The sequence below is a fragment of the Bufo gargarizans genome, chromosome 6, assembly GCF_014858855.1.
Source record: "Bufo gargarizans isolate SCDJY-AF-19 chromosome 6, ASM1485885v1, whole genome shotgun sequence".
Classification (NCBI taxonomy): Eukaryota; Metazoa; Chordata; class Amphibia; order Anura; family Bufonidae; genus Bufo; species Bufo gargarizans.
Window position 1 is genome coordinate 33555762 of NC_058085.1, and position 22448 is coordinate 33578209.

The following is a 22448-nucleotide window of genomic DNA, read 5'->3' on the forward strand; positions in this document are numbered from 1 at the left end:
ATTATCTTGCACTTATCATCATTAAATTTTAGTTGCCAGATTTTTGACTATTCCTCTAGTTTTCCCAAATCCTTTTCCATTTGGTGTATCCCTCCAGGAACATCAACCCTGTTACAAATCTTTGTGTCATCAGCAAAAAGACACACCTTAACATTGAGGCCTTCTTCAATTTCGCTGATAAAAATATTAAACAATATGGGTCCCAGAATAAATCCCTGAGGTGCCCCACTGGTAACAAGACCATGGTCTGAAAATACTCCATTGACTACAACCCTCTGTTGTCTGTTACTCAGCCACTGCCTAATCAATTCAACAATATGGGTGTCCAAGCTCAAAGACTGCAATTTATTGATAAGCCGTCTATGTGGGACAGTATCAGAAGCCTTACTAAAGTCTAGATAAGCGATTTCTACTGCACCTCCGCCATCTATTATTTTAGTCACCCAATAAAAAAAAAAATCTATAAGATTAGTTTGACATGATCTCCCTGAAGTAAACCCATGCTGTTTTTCATCTTTCAATCCATGGGATTTTAGATGTTCCACAATCCTCTCCTTAACCACTTTAGGACCACAGGTTTATACCCCCCTAGTGACCAGGCCCTTTTTTACAAATCGGCACTTCACAACTTTAACGGTTTATTCAAGGAATAGGGGTGTTGGAACCGCGCTGCTCGAGGCTATGTAGTCCGTTTTGTCAGTGGATATAGCAGGGCACCCGCGTCTCTCCTCTTCACCTAAAGTGGATCCAATCCTTCACAGACCGCCTCCTCTACAGGGTCAAGAAGATTACGCAAGATAGTGAAGTACCCTCTATTAAGTTGGTTTAAAAGGTTTTATTGTACTCACAAGAGTTTGCAGAAAATAGGCATAAAACACAAAAGAACCGTCACGTTCCTGCCCGACCCGGGTTTCGCTCGCTGGCTTCCTCAGGGGCGACAACTGCGCATGTCTGCAGTCAGGCCCTTTAAATAGTCCGGCCTCTCATATTACAAGTGCCGAAATCGGCCCAAATCACATTCCCATTTTCATGTCTACTATTGCAAATCAAACAAACTCAATAAATAATAAAAACATCCTATATATTCAAATTGCAACATTTTTAAAAAACACTCTTTTCTTTTTCTGGTTGCCGTTGTTATACAAAGGGTCATTTGTATTATTGCAAACCTACATCTTGCATATCACCTAAAAAAAAGCTCTTTTTTCATTCCGGATTGTATAGTCAAATATTCTAGTCTCCTAGGGTCACTCAAATTTCCCTTTAACTGTTACGTGCACATTTACCATTACATTTCCTCATTATACTTGCCATTATATGTAGTCCCACCCTCCTATGTCCACGTCATTCAGGTGTTCTCAGCCCTCCTCCCTCACGTCACCTAGCCTCGTCATCCATCAGGTGACCGCGCCTCCTGACGTGCCTCAAAGGTCCTCAAGAAGGATGGAAGAGAACTCCCCAAATGACATCATAGGAAAGGATCGTTCATATTATGCAGGGTTTTAAATCAAATTCAATATTCAGGCCCCCAGGCTGCAGGGTCCCCAGCTGGTAGATCCATTCTACTTCTTTCCTATTGATCTGTGCCAGCGAGTCCCCCCCTCGCCAGTGCGGCTTGACGACTTCCACTCCGGCAAACTTCAAGCCCCGCGGATCTTTCCCATGCATAAGTTTGAAGTGAGCCGACACACTGTGAGTCATCAGTCCCTTCTTGATATTCCGTATATGTTCCTGAATCCTTATTTTTAATTTTCTCACTGTCCTGCCAACGTACTGGAGCTCACACGGACACTCCAGCACGTATATGATCCCCTCATTTTCGCACGAACAGTTCCCTTTTATGCGGAACTCTTGACCATTTTTTTTGGATATCATACAGTTGATGTTTTTTAGACGTCCTTTACTATCCCGGTTTCTGCATCCAGTGCAGAAGCCGCACCATGTGAATCTTCCTCCATCCTTCCTCGGTTTTACAATTACTGGGGGGATAGCGCTATGAACAAGTTTTGTTTTAATGTTCATCGCTTTCCTAAAAATAAAGGAGGGATTGTCGGGAATGACCTTACCTAGCACTGGGTCGTTCTTTAGGACGCGCCAGTTCTTTTTCACCGCTTTTTTAATCTTATCAGCCATCGAACAATACTTTGTCAAGAAAGAGAATCTATAATCTTTTTCATTCTTTTTCCTTTTTGTGTCCTCCCTATCTTGCTTGCATTCATTTTCTTTCTTTTTTTCCTCCTCTACCGTTTTAATACATGTATCTAGAGCGACTCCGTCGTAACCCCTTTCTAGAAACCTATCTTTTAGCACCTTACATTGTGTCCTATAGTCTTCTACTACTGTGCAGTTACGGGCCATCCTTTTAAACTGCCCTTTCGGTATGTTTTTGAGCCATGGCCCGTAGTGGCAACTTTTCATGTCGATGTATGAGTTCACATCAGTTTCCTTGAAGTACGAGCTAGTTTTAAATCGCCCCTCCTCTATCTGTATACACAAGTCCAGAAAGTTAACAGATGTGTTGCTGACCTCCCCCACAAACCGCAGGTTCCAGTTGTTCATATTTAGTCCCTGGATAAAGGTCTCAAGTCCCTCTCTCTCTCCTTCCCACACCAGGAGACAGTCATCTATATACCTTCTCCAGAGGGTAAGCTTACCCCCTTGGATATCTGCTCCTAGTGTGGGAAGGATAGTCTTCTCCTCCCATGCCCCCATGAAAATATTGGCGAAACTGGGGGCGAATTTCGCCCCCATCGCCGTACCGATGCACTGAACATAGTGGGAGTCCCTAAACCAGAAGTAATTATAATCCAAACAATATTCGAGACATTTCAAGATAAAATTCCCCTGCACATCTCCTATTTTAGGGTCATTCCTAATCCTGCTTTCCACCGCTTCTATACCTAACCCCTTTGGGATAACGGTATACAGGGATGCCACATCAATTGTGGCCATCCATGTATTCGTAGTGGGGGGAGTTAGATTCTTGATGAGATGTATCACTGCCCCTGTGTCCTTTAGATGCGATGGATTTTCCATCACATATCCCTGCAGAAATTTTACAGGTTAGTGAATTGAGACCAGAAATTATTGGCCTCCCTGGGGGGTCGGTCATGCTCTTGTGCACTTTTGGTAGATGATATATCACCGGCACTATTGGAAAAGGAACAGTAAGATACTCATATTCTTGTTTATTTAGTACTCCTTTCCTAAAACCCTCTTTTAGTATTCCATCAAGAATCTGTTTATATTCAGAGGTGGGGTTCTTTTTTAACTTCTTATATGTGGTTTCATCTGAAACCAACCTCGCCATTTCTGATTCGTAGTTCTCCTTATTCATTACAACCACCCCCCCCCCCCTTTGTCAGCCGGCTTGATGATAATGTCCGGGTTCCGCTCCAGTTCTTTCAGGGCTTTTCTTTCATTATAGTTAAGATTATGTGTCACCTTACTAGTGTCTATATTTTCCAACTCTTTCAATAGGCCTGTTTTGAATGCCTCCACGCACTCGTTGTTTTGGTTTTTGGGAAAGAATTTGGATTTTTCTTTCAATTGTGTGTGGACAAAACCCTTTTCTTCCTCCACGTATTTATTCTGCGGTGCTGGATTATTTATCCAATATTTGGCCATATTGATTTTCCTAATGTACTTATGAATATCCAGGAATGTCTCGAATTTATTAACTTTCTGGCTTGGTGCATACTTCAGACCTTTCCCAAGGACACTTATTTCCCCTTCTGTTAAAACATGGCTGCTCAAGTTAAAGATCCCTCTCATATTTCCTTGCTCTTTTTGGTTTTTGGGCTTATTCTTCCCTTTTCCCCTTCTCCCTCTCCAAGACTTCTTTTTAATGGTGTTCTCACTACCTGTTCTCTTATTTCCCCCTCCCTCTGCACTCCCTTTATACTCTGGTGGGGAAAATTCTGTTCACCTTGCTGTTTTAACCTTGCTCTATCTCCGTCTTGATTTTCTTTAGTCTGATTCTCTCCACGGCCATTCCCCTCATAATACGTCCCTCTTCCATATTGACTCGTACCGTAATCATCCTGTGGTCTCCAATTTTTCTTTCCCTTGTATCCTCCCCCTTGATAGGGTGGTCTATATGATTGTCTGTATTGATATCCTTTATATCCGTTATTCTGACCATAGTTTCTACTCTGCTGGCCTGTATGATAGTGCTGGTAAGTATAATTTTGAGGATATGTATGCTCATTTCCTCTGCCACCATTTGACTCATATCCATTTTCATTATCTCTATTAGGCTGATATGCATATTCATAGTTCCTATTGTAATACCCATGTTTATATTGCGGTATATACCCATTCGTTTGGTAATTTGGAGTGTAGTTATTCCTATTATTAAAAACCTTTTGTTTTCCACCCCCATTTTCTGTTCTCCTAAAACCTTCAGTGTGGTATCCCGGTTTAGGATTACCACCACTGGGCTCATCCATCTGCTCCACATCCGACATAGTCTCCTCTATCTTTTTTTGTTTATTTTTCCATTTATACACTATATCATTTTTATAATCGTTATTAATTTTAGTATACTTTTTCTGCTTTTTGTTCCTTATTTCTTTTTCGGATTTAAGCACTGCTTCCTGACATTGTTTGCTACATTTTTCATAAGTTTCCCTATTGTTGTTTTTTTCCGGATTGATCGCCTCTTGCAATTCATCAATCACTTGATTAATCTTTTTTAACTTATTTTTCCGAACAGAAATGATATATTGCATCACTTTCCATGCACATTCATTCAATACCTTTTCCCATCCAGCTAAATCCTCCCCCTCCTCCGTTACCAAAGGGAGTTGCCATCTTAAACCCTCTGGAATCTTGCCTTCCATTAGGAGTCGCTCCAGGGAGGCAATATCCCAGCTGGTTCTTATTTCCCTAATGAATTCCTTTTCTAGTTTTGCAAACAATGTCCGCATATCATCACTCCCTTGAAAGGGAGTGATGATATGCGGACATTGTTTGCAAAACTAGAAAAGGAATTCATTAGGGAAATAAGAACCAGCTGGGATATTGCCTCCCTGGAGCGACTCCTAATGGAAGGCAAGATTCCAGAGGGTTTAAGATGGCAACTCCCTTTGGTAACGGAGGAGGGGGAGGATTTAGCTGGATGGGAAAAGGTATTGAATGAATGTGCATGGAAAGTGATGCAATATATCATTTCTGTTCGGAAAAATAAGTTAAAAAAGATTAATCAAGTGATTGATGAATTGCAAGAGGCGATCAATCCGGAAAAAAACAACAATAGGGAAACTTATGAAAAATGTAGCAAACAATGTCAGGAAGCAGTGCTTAAATCCGAAAAAGAAATAAGGAACAAAAAGCAGAAAAAGTATACTAAAATTAATAACGATTATAAAAATGATATAGTGTATAAATGGAAAAATAAACAAAAAAAGATAGAGGAGACTATGTCGGATGTGGAGCAGATGGATGAGCCCAGTGGTGGTAATCCTAAACCGGGATACCACACTGAAGGTTTTAGGAGAACAGAAAATGGGGGTGGAAAACAAAAGGTTTTTAATAATAGGAATAACTACACTCCAAATTACCAAACGAATGGGTATATACCGCAATATAAACATGGTTATTACAATAGGAACTATGAATATGCATATCAGCCTAATAGAGATAATGAAAATGGATATGAGTCAAATGGTGGCAGAGGAAATGAGCATACATATCCTCAAAATTATACTTACCAGCACTATCATACAGGCCAGCAGAGTAGAAACTATGGTCAGAATAACGGATATAAAGGATATCAATACAGACAATCATATAGACCACCCTATCAAGGGGGAGGATACAAGGGAAAGAAAAATTGGAGACCACAGGATGATTACGGTACGAGTCAATATGGAAGAGGGACGTATTATGAGGGGAATGGCCGTGGAGAGAATCAGACTAAAGAAAATCAAGACGGAGATAGAGCAAGGTTAAAACAGCAAGGTGAACAGAATTTTCCCCACCAGAGTATAAAGGGAGTGCAGAGGGAGGGGGAAATAAGAGAACAGGTAGTGAGAACACCATTAAAAAGAAGTCTTGCAGAGGAAGAAGGGGAAAAGGGAAGAATAAGCCCAAAAACCAAAAAGAGCAAGGAAATATGAGAGGGATCTTTAACTTGAGCAGCCATGTTTTAACAGAAGGGGAAATAAGTGTCCTTGGGAAAGGTCTGAAGTATGCACCAAGCCAGAAAGTTAATAAATTCGAGACATTCCTGGATATTCATAAGTACATTAGGAAAATCAATATGGCCAAATATTGGATAAATAATCCAGCACCGCAGAATAAATACGTGGAGGAAGAAAAGGGTTTTGTCCACACACAATTGAAAGAAAAATCCAAATTCTTTCCCAAAAACCAAAACAACGAGTGCGTGGAGGCATTCAAAACAGGCCTATTGAAAGAGTTGGAAAATATAGACACTAGTAAGGTGACACATAATCTTAACTATAATGAAAGAAAAGCCCTGAAAGAACTGGAGCGGAACCCGGACATTATCATCAAGCCGGCTGACAAAGGGGGGGGGGGTGGTTGTAATGAATAAGGAGAACTACGAATCAGAAATGGCGAGGTTGGTTTCAGATGAAACCACATATAAGAAGTTAAAAAAGAACCCCACCTCTGAATATAAACAGATTCTTGATGGAATACTAAAAGAGGGTTTTAGGAAAGGAGTACTAAATAAACAAGAATATGAGTATCTTACTGTTCCTTTTCCAATAGTGCCGGTGATATATCATCTACCAAAAGTGCACAAGAGCATGACCGACCCCCCAGGGAGGCCAATAATTTCTGGTCTCAATTCACTAACCTGTAAAATTACGGAATATATCGATTTTTTTCTGCAGGGATATGTGATGGAAAATCCATCGCATCTAAAGGACACAGGGGCAGTGATACATCTCATCAAGAATCTAACTCCCCCACTACGAATACATGGATGGCCACAATTGATGTGGCATCCCTGTATACCGTTATCCCAAAGGGGTTAGGTATAGAAGCGGTGGAAAGCAGGATTAGGAATGACCCTAAAATAGGAGATGTGCAGGGGAATTTTATCTTGAAATGTCTCGAATATTGTTTGGATTATAATTACTTCTGGTTTAGGGACTCCCACTATGTTCAGTGCATCGGTACGGCGATGGGGGCGAAATTCGCCCCCAGTTTCGCCAATATTTTCATGGGGGCATGGGAGGAGAAGACTATCCTTCCCACACTAGGAGCAGATATCCAAGGGGGTAAGCTTACCCTCTGGAGAAGGTATATAGATGACTGTCTCCTGGTGTGGGAAGGAGAGAGAGAGGGACTTGAGACCTTTATCCAGGGACTAAATATGAACAACTGGAACCTGCGGTTTGTGGGGGAGGTCAGCAACACATCTGTTAACTTTCTGGACTTGTGTATACAGATAGAGGAGGGGCGATTTAAAACTAGCTCGTACTTCAAGGAAACTGATGTGAACTCATACATCGACATGAAAAGTTGCCACTACGGGCCATGGCTCAAAAACATACCGAAAGGGCAGTTTAAAAGGATGGCCCGTAACTGCACAGTAGTAGAAGACTATAGGACACAATGTAAGGTGCTAAAAGATAGGTTTCTAGAAAGGGGTTACGACGGAGTCGCTCTAGATACATGTATTAAAACGGTAGAGGAGGAAAAAAAGAAAGAAAATGAATGCAAGCAAGATAGGGAGGACACAAAAAGGAAAAAGAATGAAAAAGATTATAGATTCTCTTTCTTGACAAAGTATTGTTCGATGGCTGATAAGATTAAAAAAGCGGTGAAAAAGAACTGGCGCGTCCTAAAGAACGACCCAGTGCTAGGTAAGGTCATTCCCGACAATCCCTCCTTTATTTTTAGGAAAGCGACGAACATTAAAACAAAGCTTGTTCATAGCGCTATCCCCCCAGTAATTGTAAAACCGAGGAAGGATGGAGGAAGATTCACATGGTGCGGCTTCTGCACTGGATGCAGAAACCGGGATAGTAAAGGACGTCTAAAAAACATCAACTGTATGATATCCAAAAAAAATGGTCAAGAGTTCCGCATAAAAGGGAACTGTTCGTGCGAAAATGAGGGGATCATATACGTGCTGGAGTGTCCGTGTGAGCTCCAGTACGTTGGCAGGACAGTGAGAAAATTAAAAATAAGGATTCAGGAACATATACGGAATATCAAGAAGGGACTGATGACTCACAGTGTGTCGGCTCACTTCAAACTTATGCATGGGAAAGATCCGCGGGGCTTGAAGTTTGCCGGAGTGGAAGTCGTCAAGCCGCACTGGCGAGGGGGGGACTCGCTGGCACAGATCAATAGGAAAGAAGTAGAATGGATCTACCAGCTGGGGACCCTGCAGCCTGGGGGCCTGAATATTGAATTTGATTTAAAACCCTGCATAATATGAACGATCCTTTCCTATGATGTCATTTGGGGAGTTCTCTTCCATCCTTCTTGAGGACCTTTGAGGCACGTCAGGAGGCGCGGTCACCTGATGGATGACGAGGCTAGGTGACGTGAGGGAGGAGGGCTGAGAACACCTGAATGACGTGGGACATAGGAGGGTGGGACTACATATAATGGCAAGTATAATGAGGAAATGTAATGGTAAATGTGCACGTAACAGTTAAAGGGAAATTTGAGTGACCCTAGGAGACTAGAATATTTGACTATACAATCCGGAATGAAAAAAGAGCTTTTTTTTAGGTGATATGCAAGATGTAGGTTTGCAATAATACAAATGACCCTTTGTATAACAACGGCAACCAGAAAAAGAAAAGATGTTTAAAAATGTTGCAATTTGAATATATAGGATGTTTTTATTATTTATTGAGTTTGTTTGATTTGCAATAGTAGACATGAAAATGGGAATGTGATTTGGGCCAATTTCGGCACTTGTAATATGAGAGGCCGGACTATTTAAAGGGCCTGACTGCAGACATGCGCAGTTGTCGCCCCTGAGGAAGCCAGCGAGCGAAACCCGGGTCGGGCAGGAACGTGACGGTTCTTTTGTGTTTTATGCCTATTTTCTGCAAACTCTTGTGAGTACAATAAAACCTTTTAAACCAACTTAATAGAGGGTACTTCACTATCTTGCGTAATCTTCTTGACCCTGTAGAGGAGGCGGTCTGTGAAGGATTGGATCCACTTTAGGTGAAGAGGAGAGACGCGGGTGCCCTGCTATATCCACTGACAAAACGGACTACATAGCCTCGAGCAGCGCGGTTCCAACACCCCTATTCCTTGATTACTCAGTGTGAACTACCTACCACACCTTATCGGGACCAGCAGCGCAAGTACTTTTGTCCTTGTTGGGACTCAGGATTGACTTTTTCTTTATATATATCTCGTGTATATTGTTTTATATTTAACGGTTTATTGCTCGGTCATGCAACTTGGCACCCAAATTAATTTTGCCTCCTTTTCTTCTCACAAATACAGCTTTCTTTTGGTGGTATTTGATTGCTGCTGAGATTTTTCATTTTTCTGATATTAATCAAAATAGATTGCAATTTTCTCAAAAAAGGTTATTTTTAACTTTCTCTGGTTAAATTGATCAAATATAATTACATTTCTATACAAGTTTGTGTCAGAATTCATTGTGCTACATGTCTTTGATAAAAAAATCCAATAAGTGTATATTTATTGGTTTGCGCAATAGTTTGCGTTTACAAACTATGGTACAAAAATGTGAATTTCTGCATTTTGAATCAGCTCTGACTTTCTGAGCACCTGTCACGTTTCTTGAGGTGCTAGTGCCAGGATAGTATAAATACCCCCCAAATGACCCCATTTTAGAAAGAAGACACCCCAAAGTATTTGCGGAGGGGCATGGTGAGTTTATGTATGATTTTTTTTCACAAGTTAGTGGAAAATGACACTTTCTGAGAAAAAATAAAATAAAGTTTCCATTTCTGCTAACTTCTGGCAAAAAAAAATCTCCCACAGACTCACTATGCCCCTCAGTGAATACCTTGGGGTGTCTACTTTCCGAAATGGGGTCATTTGTGGGGTGTGTTTACTGTTCTGGCATTTTGGGTGAGGCTAAATTGTAAGCAACCCTGTAAAGCCTAAAGGTACTCGTTGGACTTTTGGCCCCTTTACGCACCTAGGCTGCAAAAAAGTGTCACATATGTGGTATCGCCGTACTCAGAAGAAGTAGGGTAATGTGTTTTGGGGTGTATTTTTACATATACCCATGCTGGGTGAGAGAAATATCTCTGTAAATTGACAACTTTGTATAAAAAAAATTAAAAAGTTGTCATTTACAGAGATATTTCTCACACACAGTATGGGTATATGTAAAACTACACCCCAAAACACATTGCCCTACTTCTTCTGAGTATGGCAATACCACATGTGACACTTTTTTGCAGCCTAGGTGCACAAAGGGGCCCAAATTCCAATGAGTACCTTTAGGATTTCACAGGGCATTTTTACGCATTTGGATTCCAAACTACTTCTCGCGCTTTAGGGCCCCTAAAATGCCAGGGCAGTATAAATACCCCACAAGTGACCCCATATTGGAAAGAAGACACCCCAAGGTATTCCATGAGGGGCATTGCAAGTTCATAGAAGATTTATTATTTTTTTTGGCACAAGTTAGCGGAAAATTATTATTATTATTATTATTTTTTTCTTACAAAGTCTCATATTCCACTAACTTGTGACAAAAAATAAAATGTTACATGAACTCGCCATGCCCCTCACGGAATACCTTGGGGTGTCTTCTTTCCAAAATGGGGTCACTTGTGGGGTATTTATACTGCCCTGGCATTTTAGGGGCCCTAAAGCGTGAAAAGTAGTTTGGAATTCAAATGCGTAAAAATGCCCTGTGAAATCCTAAAGGTACTCATTGGAATTTGGGCCCCTTTGTGCACCTATGCTGCAAAAAAGTGTCACTCATGTGGTATCGCCATACTCAGAAGAAGTAGGGCAATGTGTTTTGGGGTGTACTTTTACATATACCCATGCTGGGTGAGAGAAATATCTCTAAATTGACAACTTTGTATACATTTTTTTTAAAAAGTTGTCATTTACAGAGATATTTCTCACACACAGTATGGGTATATGATTTCTTTATTCGCATCGATCAATGTGGATGAAAAAATCTCTGCCAAAAAAATGTGCAAAAAAAAAAGAGGGGAAAGGCGTCTGCCAGGACATAGGAGCTCCGCCCACATCCAAACCCACTCAGCTCGTATGCCCTGGCAAACCCGATTTCTCCATTCACATCAATTGATGTGGATGAATAAATCATTGCCGGGATTTTTAAATATTTTTTTTTATATACAAAGTGTTTGCCAAAGCATATGAACACCGCCACCTCCTCAGCTCATATGCCTCGGCAAACGTATCTTTTACTGCAGAGGAGAAATCTCGCCTTGCAGCGCCGCATACACTGACTTTTGTGTAATCTGACAGCAGCGCAATGCTTCTGTCAGAATGCACATCAGTGCTGCAGCTAGGCGATCGGTTGGTCCACCTGGAAGGTAAAAAAAACAAAACAAAAAAGAAAAAATGTATTGTGTTGCGGCCTGGTTTTTTCTTTTTTGTTTTGTTTTTTTTACCTTCTAGGTGGACCAAGCGATCAACCAGCTGCAGCACTGATGTGCATTCTGACAGAAGCATTGCGCTGCTGTCAGATTACACAAAAGTCAGTGTATGCGGCGCTGCAAGACGAGATTTCTCCTCTGCAGTAAAAAAGTTACGTTTGCCGAGGCTTATGAGCTGAGGAGCGGTGTTCATATGCTTTGGCAAACACTTTGTATAAAAAAATAAAATAAAATGTATTGTGTTGCGGCCTGGTTTTATTTAATTTTTTTATACAAAGTGTTTGCCAAAGCATATGAACACCGCTACTCAGCTCATAAGCCTCGGCAAACGTAACTTTTTTACTGCAGAGGAGAAATCTCGTCTTGCAGCGCCGCATACACTGACTTTTGTGTAATCTGACAACAGCGCAATGCTTCTGTCAGAATGCACATCAGCGCTGCAGCTGGTTGATCGCTTGGTCCACCTAGAAGGTAAAAAAAAAAAAAAAACAGGCAGCAACGCAATAAATTTATTAACATTAACTTTATATAACATTTGAAACAGAACATTAACTTTTTTGCTTACCTGTGATACTTGCAGAAACACTCCCCTATGCATAGGGCAGGCTGGTCAGGACAAAAAACTGTGGTGTCACGCCTTATTCCAGCCCTGCTACAGACACAACATCTTTTTCTTGGGGAACGGTGAGTTGGGGTACCAGGATAGACACTTGGGCAGTGTCTGGCATGTAGCCGGCTCACTACATCAGAGACTTGGGGCACGTACCCTCCTGGATACAGGAGTTCTGAAATGGTCTCTTCCTGGAATTTTAGGAAGGATTCCGTCTCTCAGCCTTACTGTTGAGAACCAAACTATTATATATGGCCAATTGAATTAAATAAACAGACACCTTCTTATACCAGCGTCTGGTGCGGCGGGACACTAAATAGGGAGCCAACATCTGGTCATTGAAGTCCACCCCTCCCATGTGAAGGTTATAGTCGTGGACAGAGAGGGGTTTCTCAATGACTCCAGTTGCCCTTTTAATTTCTACTGTCATGTCTGCGTGAATGGTGGACAGAAGCTAAACGTCCCTCTTGTCCCTCCACTTTACCGCAAGCAGTTCTTGGTCACACAAGGCAGCCCTCTCCCCCCGTGCAAGTCGGGTATTAATGAGCCGTTGGGGGAAGTCCCGGCGACTAGGTCGCGCGGTGCCACAGCATTGAATTCCGACTAGATGTTAGTGCCGAAAGAGGGCCACACTTGTGTAAAAATTGTCCACGTATAAGAGGTACCCCTTGTGGACTAAGGGTGACACCAGACAATCTTGCCACTGCTCCCCAGGTAGTCAGGGCATCCAACCGGCTCCAGTTTTGAGTCTTTTCCTTTATAGACCCTAAAACGATATGTATGGCCTGTGGCCCTTTCACAGAGCTTATACAGTTTTACCCCATACCGGGCGCACTTGCTGGGGATGTACTGTTTGATGCCAAGGCGCCCGGTAAAATGTATAAGGGACTCGTCTATGCAGATGTTTGGGGGTATACGCATCTGCAAATCTGGATGACAAATGGTCTATGAGGGGCTGAATTTTGTGGAGCCGTTCTCAAGCAGGGTGGCCTCTTGGATGCATAAAGCGCATGATGACCTCAAAACGTGCCCTGGACATTGCAGCAGAGAACATGGGCAGGTAATGTATTGGGTCTTTAGACCAATAGGACCACAATACATTTTTTTTTTTTGTTAGACCCATGCTGAGGATAAGGCCCAAAAATATTTTAAATTTGGAAAAGCTGGGCATAGAATCTTTCCGGATTGGCGGTTATATAGTCAGTGGCGTAGCGGTTGGTTTCTGCCACAACTAAGTCATAGAAATCCGCGGTGAAGAACAGCTCAAAAAACTCAAGGGCCGATCCTAAATGAGCTGTCTCCATGCAAACTCCAAACTGGGCGGTGAAAGGGGGCAATACGGGTGCGGCGGAAGCAGGGGATTGCCAATTAGGGTCTGCCAGCACCTCTGGGATACTAAGGGCTCTACGGACCTGTGAACATAGTGGCTGCGACGGGGCAGTTAATGCACGTGCCACCGTACCAGCTTGAACTTCCCTTCTGGTGCTCGCCACTTCACCAGGGAATACGGCAATGCTGGTAGAAGGTCCAGGATGTGCTGCGCTGCTGGTGTATGCCGCACCATAAAAGATCAGCGCTAGCACCACTCTGCTGCAAATGAGGCTCATGGGGTCGGGTACGCCTGACCGTAGCAGGGACCTCAACCTCGTCATCTTCACTAGCGGTTAGAGTGCCACTGCTGTCTACAGGTTCATATTCTGAACCACTGGATTCAGCGGGTGAGGCGTCCCCATCGCTTTCATCCATCAGAGCCAGAATCCTGTAGGCCTCTTCAGTGGAGTACCCCTTTTTTGCCATTTTGGACAAACTAAATTTAGGGGGTATTCCTATGAGACTACCCAGAAAAAAGAGCACACCTGCCTAGTAAAAAGAAGTGCTTGTGAAGTAAAGCTGCGATCGCTAATAAAGATTAAAAGTGATCTTTATAGTGGCGCAGCGATTTTATGGTGTTTTTGCAGTGATCAGAAAAAAAAATTCTGTCACTGCGGTGGGGCGGACTGAACGCAAGTGTGCGCACAAGATCAGGCCTGATCGGGCGAACACTGCATTTTTTGTAGTGCCCAAGGTGACCCTAATGTACTGATATAGATCTGATTGCGATCAGTCTTGATCACTTACATATACTATATAGTACTAGTGCTGATTAGCGACAGCGATGACGCTAATCAGTGACTGCGGTGCGGTGGGCTGGCTGCTAACTACCTGGCGGTGATGAGGGACCCTTACAGGGGGGTGATTAAAGACAGGGGGTGATCAGGGAGTCTATATGAGGTGATCAGGGGTTAATAAGTGACGGGGGGGGTGTAGTGTATGTGTGGTGATTGGTGCTACTTACAGAGCTGCCTGTGTCCTCTGGTGGTCGATCCAAGCAAAACGGACCACCAGAAGACCAGGTAGCAGGTATATAAGACACTATTTACAAAATAGCGTCTGACATACCCATTTAATTGGTTATTTTAAAAATCTACAGCCTGCCAGCCAATAATCAGCGCTGGCAGGCTGTAGTTTAAATTGCTCTCATGGCTCTGACATGAACGCGCGCACGTTCACAGAAAATCTCAGGTGTCACGAGATGACTCCTATTGGCGTCATCGAGACCTGAGAGCACCACCGTCCTGACGCCTATAGGCGTTAATGTGACGGGAGTTGGTCAAGTATGGTTTCCATTGGCTTACTGGCCTATAATTGCCCGATTCCTCCCTACTAGCTTTCTTGTGAATGGGCACAACATTTGCTAATTTCCAATCTTCTGGGACGACTCCTGTTACCAGTGATTGGTTAAATAAATCTGTTAATGGTTTTGCTAGTACACCGCTAAGCTCTTTTAATAGCTTTGGGTGTATCCCATCAGGCCCCTGTGATTTATTTGTATTAATTTTAGACAGCTGACTTAGAACCTCTTCCTCTGTAAAGACACATGCATCAAAAGATTAATTCCTAACTGAGGTCCTTTTCCTTCATTTTCCTTTGTAAAAAATGAACAGAAGTATTCATTGATGCAGTCATCTAGTTCTTTTTCTTCTTCCATATACCTTCCTTCTTTTGTTTTTAATTTGGTAATTCCTTGTTTTAATTTCCTTTTTTCATTTATGTATCTGAAGAAGGTCTTATCACCTAATTTATCTTCTGCCTGTGCTTTAGAAGCTCTTATAACTTGCTTGGCTTCTCTCTGCCTAATCTTATACATTTCCACATCATCCTTGTTGTTTTTTTTTTTTTTTTTTTTTTTTTACAATTACGAAATGCTATCTTTTTTTTAATTTTATTTTTTATGATTTTTGCCACTTCTGCTGAGTACCACAGTGGTCTCTTCATTTTTTTTGCTTTTACTGACAAGCCTAATGCAATTATCTGTTGCCTTCAATAGTGCCACTTTTAAGTAGTCCCATTTCTCCTGGACTCCATTGAAACTGTTCCAGTCTGATAGGGACTCGTATACCACTAATGTAATTTTAGAAAAGTCTGTTTTTCTAAAAGCTGAAACGTTTGTTTTTGTGTGGCGTGACTCAGTCACTGTAATTATAGTAAACCACACTGACTGATGATCACTAGATCCCCAGCTTTCCCCTACAGTAATATCAGATACCAAATTCCAAATTGTGAATACTAAATCTAAAATGGCCTCCTTCCGGGTTGGCTCATCAACTACTTGCTGTAGAGATAATCCCAGTAGGGAATTTAGAATATCTGTACTCCTGGCAGAACTAGCTATTTTGGTTTTCCAGTTTACATCAGGAAGATTAAAGTCTCCCATAATGATAACTTCCCTTTTCAATTTCATTTTAGCCATTTCCTGAACTAGTAGATCATCTAATTCTTTGACATGGCCAGGTGGTCTATATATCACCTACACGAGTTACCTTATGATTATCAAGCTGCAACGTAACCCAAACTGACTCTAAATTGTTCTCGCTAACTTGTATTAGTAAATGGAAAATGTTTTACAAAAAAATCTAATCTTATTATACATCAGAGAATTCACACAGGGAGAAGCTATTTTCCTGCCCAGAATGTGAGAAATGCTTTTCTTGTAAATCACATCTTGAAAAGCATTAAAAAACTCACACAGGAGAGAAACCATATTAATGCTCAGAATGTGAAAAATGTTTTAAAATAAAATCAAATATTATTATACATCAGAGAATTCACACAAGGGAGAAGCGTTTTTCGTGCCCAGAATGTGAGAAATGCTTTACTTACAAGTCACATCTTAAAAAGCATTTAAAATTTCACACAGGAGAGAATCCATATTCCTTCTCAGAAGTGGGAAATAGTGTGGGAAATATTTTACAGATAAGTCATATCTTGTTATACATAAAAGAAGTCACACAGGAGAGAAACCGTATTCATGTACAGAGTGTGGGAAATATTTTATCCAGAAATCTGATCTTGTTAGACATCAAGTAACTAACACGGGGGAGAAGCCTTTTTCGTGTTCAGAATGTGGGAAATGTTTTACTCAGAAGTCAACCCTTCTTTGTCATCGAAGAACTCACACCAGAGATAAGATACTTTCTCGTTCATAATGTGGAAAATGTTTCAGAGATAAATCATATCTTGTAATATATCAGAGAATTCACACAGGGGGAAGCCATTTTCATGTTCAGAATGTAGAAGCTCCCACTAGGGGCGATGCTCTATTGGATCTGGTAATTTCTAATTGCACTAGAAAATTTATCCCTTTATGTAACAAGTATAATCGACTAAAATTAAACCCCCCATGGCTTACAGCTACTGTAAAAGAAGCAATAAAAGACAAAAAGAGGCCATTTAAAAAAATACAAATCTGAGGGGTTAGCTGTAGCGTTTGAAGATTACAAAGGGCTTAATAAAATCTGCAAAAAGGAGATAAAATTAGCAAAGATGCAAAGCGAACAGCAGGTAGCAAAAGAAAGCAAAACAAATCCCAAAAAGTTTTTTAAATATATAAATGCTAAAAAACCTAGGTCTGAGCAGGTAGGTCCCCTAAATAATGGTAATGGGGGGGGGGGGTAGTCACTGAAGATAAGGAAAATGCAGAGTTCCTAAATAGTTTTTTTTAGCTCCTTATATACAAAAGAAGAGAAAGGAGCTGATATCTGTGGTGCCGGGGTTGTTAGTACATCCAGTGATATACTCAATTGGCTAACTGTAGATATGGTCTAGGAGAAGTTAAATAGGGTAAATGTGAACAAAACTCTGGATCCAGATGGATTACACCCAAGAGTGCTTAAAGAGCTCTGTTCAGTCATTGCTGTGCCCCTGTTTATAATTTTTAAGGATTCTCTAGGGACTGGTACAGTGCCAAGTGATTGCGCAAGGCAAACGTGGTGCCCATATTCAAAAAAGGATTAAGGTCCTCCACAGGTAATTATAGACCAGTTAGTTTAACTTCTGTTGTGGGAAAAATGTTTGAAGGAATCTTAAGAGACTATATACAGGAATTTGTGACTATAAATAATATTATAAGTGATAACCAGCATGGGTTTACCAAGGACAGAAGTTTTCAGACTAACCTGATTTGTTTTTATGAGGAGGTGAGTAGCCTGAACAGAGGGGCAGCTGTGGATGTAGTGTTTCTCGATTTTGCAAAGGCTTTTGATACTGTCCCTCATAGACGCTTAATAAGTAAAGTAAGGTCTATTGGCTTGGAAAGTATAGTTTGTAATTGGATTGAAAACTGGCTAAAGGACCATGTCCAGAGAGTTATGGTCAATGATTCCTATTAAGAATGGTCCCAGGTTATAAGTGGTGACCCCAAGGTTCAGTGTTGGGCCCTTTATTATTTAATTTATTTATTAATGATATTGAGGACAGGAATAATAGCACCATATCTATTTTTGCAGATGACACTAAGCTGTGTAGAACGGTACGGTCTATGGAAGATGTCCACAAACTACAAGCTGACTTAAACACTCTGAGTAATTGGGCATTAACTTGGCAAATGAGGTTCAATGTGGACAAATGTAAAGTTATGCATCTTGGTAGTAATAATCTCTGTGCTTCATATGTCCTAGGTGATGTAGCACTGGGAGAGTCAGCTGATTTTAAGGCCACCAGGATATTGTCATGCATTAAACGAGACATGAACTCGTGGGGCAGGGATGTAATACTACCACTTTACAAAGCGCTGGTGCGGCCTTATCTGGAATACGCAGTCCAGTTCTGGGCACCAGTACATAGAAAGGATGCACTGTAGCTGGAAAAAGTACAGAGGAGAGCGACTAAAATGATAAGGCTCATGGAGTGTCTTAGTTATGAAGAAAGATTCAAAGAATTGAATTTATTTAGTCTTGAGAAGAGACATCTAAGAGGGGACATGATTAACCTGTACAAGTATATCAATGGGCCATACAAAAAATACGGCGAAAAGCTGTTCCATGTAAAATGTTCTCAAAAGACAAGGGGGCACTGCCTCCGATGAAAGAAGAAAAAGTTCAGTCTCCAGAAGAGTCAAAGCTTCTTCACTGTAAGAACCTTGAATCTGTGGAATAGACTTCCTCAGGATGTGGTCATAGCAGGAACAGTGGACAATTTCAAAAAGGGTTTAGACCAGGGGTGTCAAACTCTAATTCATTGGGGGCCGCATCAGCAGTTTGGTCACCCTCAAAGGGCCGGTTGTATCTGTAGGACTATGTGTCCACTCTTTATTATCATAAAGCTCGCGCAATTTCTTCAGCCACAAGATAGCTGGCTTTCACTGCTGCATCATTTTTTGCTCTCATTTTTGCAAAAATATTCCGTTGAGAATGCAGGCTACCTTTTAATTCTTGGACCTTTTGTTGCTTTTCCTGGTGGCTAAGGTTAGCAAATTTGCTCCATGTTTGGTCTCAAAGTGCCGGCGTAAATTGTATTCCTTCATCACTGCCACATAGCAAATAAGACATACCGGCTTGTGTAGAACGGCCGGCGCCGCTAGAGGGCAGACGTTCTCTGGCTTGTAGGCTGCCGCGCATGCGCTGAAGAGGCGGCTTTCTTGTGTCAAAAAAAAAAAAAAAGCGAGAATAAAAGGTGAAGGCCGGCGGCGGCTACGCGGGCCACATGACGAGGTCTGGCGGGCCACATTCGGCCCACGGGCCTTGTGTTTGACACCCGTGGTTTAGACGAATTCTTAAAAGTAAAAAACATAATTGCTTATGAAAACGTGTAGAAATCGGAGTCTCGCTTCCTTCTGGGATTCGCGTCCCCACCTATCCCTTGGTTGAACTTGATGGACGTTTGTCTTTTTTCAACCGTATTAACTATGTTACTATGTAATGTGGAAAGTGTATTACAGATAAATCAAATCTTGTTACACATCAGAAAATTCACACAGGGACGAACCATATTCATGCTCGGAATGTGGAAGTGCTTTACAGATAAATCATATCTTGCTGCACATCAGAAAATTCACACAGGGGAGAAGCCATAGTTATGCTCAGAAAGTGGGAAATGTTTTATTGATAAATCAAATCTTGTTAAACATCAGAGGAGTCATTAAGGGGAGAAACCTTTTTGTGGTAATGTATGTGGAAAGATAAAATGGAAGGAAGGAAATGTTTCAGCGACAAATCAAATTTTTTAAACTCAGGAAAGTCATCTTTTTTTTTTAGCTTTTTTTATTAATGAATAGTACACAGAAAAAATGTAAACATAAAGTAAAGGTAAATGTCATACAAGACAAAGGGAAGTCAATTTACAGCACTAACAGGTTTCAGATGGACAAAAACCATTTCATGCAACATTTTTTGCCAGCTGGATCCCATTATAGTCTATTGGGTCCCGAAGTGAGCCTCCGTATCTGGAAATGCCGGATCCTGAAAACTTGAGCAGGTTGTTCTCTGCTGGATCAGGTTACTGATGATGTAAACATAGCCAAAGAAATGTCTGCAATTATAACTAAACCTCTGTTATCAATAAAACTAATAGACTCCAGATAATGCAGCTGTAGATCCACGATGTGCATAGAATATTTCACAGTAAGATCTCAAGACTTGTTACTCGTTAATAAACATTTGACTTTAAAACATATCCTTGTGGTTGGGCCTATTTTCTTTACCATTTAGATTTGAAAGTTAAGCGAGAGCTGATATAACTTGACTGAGGAGAATTACACCGTGGATCCTAGACTTTGTGGCATTTTCTAGGACATTTTCTGTTTTAGAAACAGATCCATTCATTTGGGCATATTAATATTAACCATATTATGTCCTTGAGTCTCCTGTCCATCTCATCATTAGATTTGTCTTGTCTGACAGTCCTGAACCCAGGATCTCTGCACATGAGCATCCCAATGAAGGGCAGAGACATCGGTGGTGGTGGTGATGATAACTGGGTAGAGATCTGGAAGTATTTCCCTCTGGTAAGAATAAATTCTAGTAAGCACCACCTGAGATCTTGAATCAAGACAGTCCATAAGCTTATCAGAGGGCGAAGGTTATAATGATTAAGGTGTAAAACCCACAGCATGTCCTGATGAAACTCTCTGGTATACACCTTGACCCAAAGGACAGCATCTATAGCTGCCATTAGAGGTCTTCATAATCTTGTGTACAGAAGTGATGGGATAGACTATCTGTTAGTGGACTTTGTTTTTGACAGAGAAGATATCTCATGAGTAGAGTTGAGCGGACACCTGGATGTTCGGGTTCGGCCGAACTTCGGAAAAAAGTTAGAGTTCGGGACCCGAACTTGACCCCGAACCCTGGATCCGGAGGCGGCAGTCCCAGGCACAGTCACGCATATATGCGTCATCTCCCGAGATGCGAGATGACGCGCTTAGCCGGCCCGCGCATGCGCATCGCGGGCCGGCAAAAGTTAGAGGGGGGTCACGTCATCAACTTGCCAGCCAATGATCGTGGCTGGCAAGCTGATGATTTTTAGAAAAACGAATCAGAAGCCAGTTAACACATTATATTTGTAAATATGATGTGTTAAATGGCTTCTCTTCTCCTCTGCTGGTCCTTTTTCGTCGGTTGGTCTCAACAGAGGAGCAGGCATCTCAGTGAGTAGCACAAAACACTACACCTTAGCCCCAGATCACCCCCTATCACCCCAATTAACCCCTTTATCACCCCTGTCAATCACCTAGTGAAAGGAAAAAAGTGATCAGTGTAAACTGTCACTTTTTTTTTTTTCACTGGTATTGACTGATAGGTTTTAGGATAGTTTAGGCCCCTTGGTTAGGTAGTTTAGCGATCGTTTAGCGCCCAGCCCACCGCACCGCAGTCACTGATTCGCTGATTAGCTTATCACTAATCAGCATTTGTAATTTTATAGTATCTGTAAGGCCTATTTCACATGGGCGTTGTAAAGGGGGAAATATTAGTCATCAAAATTATGCGAATATCGATAATTAATATTCCTAAATAGGAGGAGCCACCTGGTGATGACTCCGCCTATTTATACCTTTATATGATAACAATTACACAATACTTTCGCTATGCTTTACACTAATCACTAATACTAGCTGCATGCGCCTTACTAACTCGCTACCGCTAACAAGTACACGCTACACAAAGGGTACAAATATAACGGTATTTATTTAACACACTAAGCACGCAATACACTAACAATACACAGCACTACACATATACAATACTCAAACTACGCTACAAGTTCCCAATTCCACCCATAAACTAACTATACAATACACTCATACAAGTATAACAACCCACCCGCCTAGCTCTATACTGTCCCTACGGGGTTACAAGAGGGTTATACAGTTTGTATACAGCAAGGGTCCAGGGACACAGCAGGGCAGAGTAGGAGAAGGTGTGCAGAGTAGGAGAAGGCGGTTAACAGGGGACTGGCGTAGCAGGGGTTAATAACAGGGTAACAGAATGCACAGGGTAAATCAGGGGAACAGGGTTAAAGGGATAGGCAGGGAAGGGGTGAATATGGTTGGCACTGCAAGGGAGGTACAATGCCATGCCAGAGTATACTCAGCCATCTCCAGGGCCAAATGGCCTCTCTTCCTTCAGGCAGCAGTCCTCATGTGTCTCTGAATCCAGTCTGGTTGTAAAGGCCAGGCCTCTGTTCAGTTTGGGTTATTATAGCCCCAAAACTGCCCCCTCCTCCTTCCTCAGGCATGTGACATCATCGTGTGCGTGTGACGGAATGCATGCACTCAGATTGCAGCAGACAACTGGCTGGCCCCCTGAGGCTCACAGCACCACACGCCCAGCCATGTCACAAACACAAGGTGGGGCCGCATAGTAAATAGGCTGATAAACCTCAAATCAATTGCCTTTGAAGTCACCAGTCAGCAGTCACAAGTGTATATACATAAAGACATGTGTGCAAAT